Source organism: Etheostoma spectabile, chromosome 19 (assembly GCF_008692095.1).
Source record: "Etheostoma spectabile isolate EspeVRDwgs_2016 chromosome 19, UIUC_Espe_1.0, whole genome shotgun sequence".
NCBI lineage: Eukaryota > Metazoa > Chordata > Actinopteri > Perciformes > Percidae > Etheostoma > Etheostoma spectabile.
The window spans coordinates 3,118,038-3,118,506 of NC_045751.1; the positions used below are offsets into that span (position 1 = coordinate 3,118,038).

The 469-nt window shown below is 35.2% G+C and overlaps 1 protein-coding gene and 1 long non-coding RNA gene across 8 annotated transcripts in view; one reads left to right on the plus strand and one right to left on the minus strand.

Annotated features, from left to right (window-relative positions):
* The window catches only part of LOC116707246 (phospholipid-transporting ATPase ABCA1), a 198,336-nt gene that overhangs the window by 164,095 nt on the left and 33,772 nt on the right, over positions 1-469 (plus strand). The gene's annotated exons all lie outside the window — the stretch shown is intronic.
* The window catches only part of LOC116707248 (uncharacterized), a 7,410-nt gene that overhangs the window by 646 nt on the left and 6,295 nt on the right, over positions 1-469 (minus strand). The gene's annotated exons all lie outside the window — the stretch shown is intronic.

The window sequence follows — 469 nt, forward strand, 5'->3', positions numbered from 1 at the left end:
AAGTTGACATATTCCAGTCTGTGATTATCCAGACTGTTTGGCATGTATTAACTAGTAATGCTTGTCAAAGTAAACAATGACTGTAAGTAGACAACCAAGGAGAAGTAATCATGTTGTGCTACTAGCTAGATACTAGCTAGCTACCAAGGTTAGCCTGCAATCATTGACATCAACAGTTAACAACGATGTCCATTATAACACCTCACTTTGGCATTTATTAATTAGTAATGATTGTCAAAATAAACGTTGGATGTATTTAGGCAACCAATGAGATGTAGTCATGTCGTGCTACTAGCTAAAGACTAGCTAGCTAGGTTAGCCTTATTGTTTGTCGGATTTGCAAGATATTTCGCAAAACAAATTCAAGATCTCTTAAAAGTGATTGGGATTGTTTTTTTTTTCTCCATGTCAAAGTCAAGATCTTGCACATAAAACTCAAGATCTCACAAAACAAAACAAAGTGTTTGTC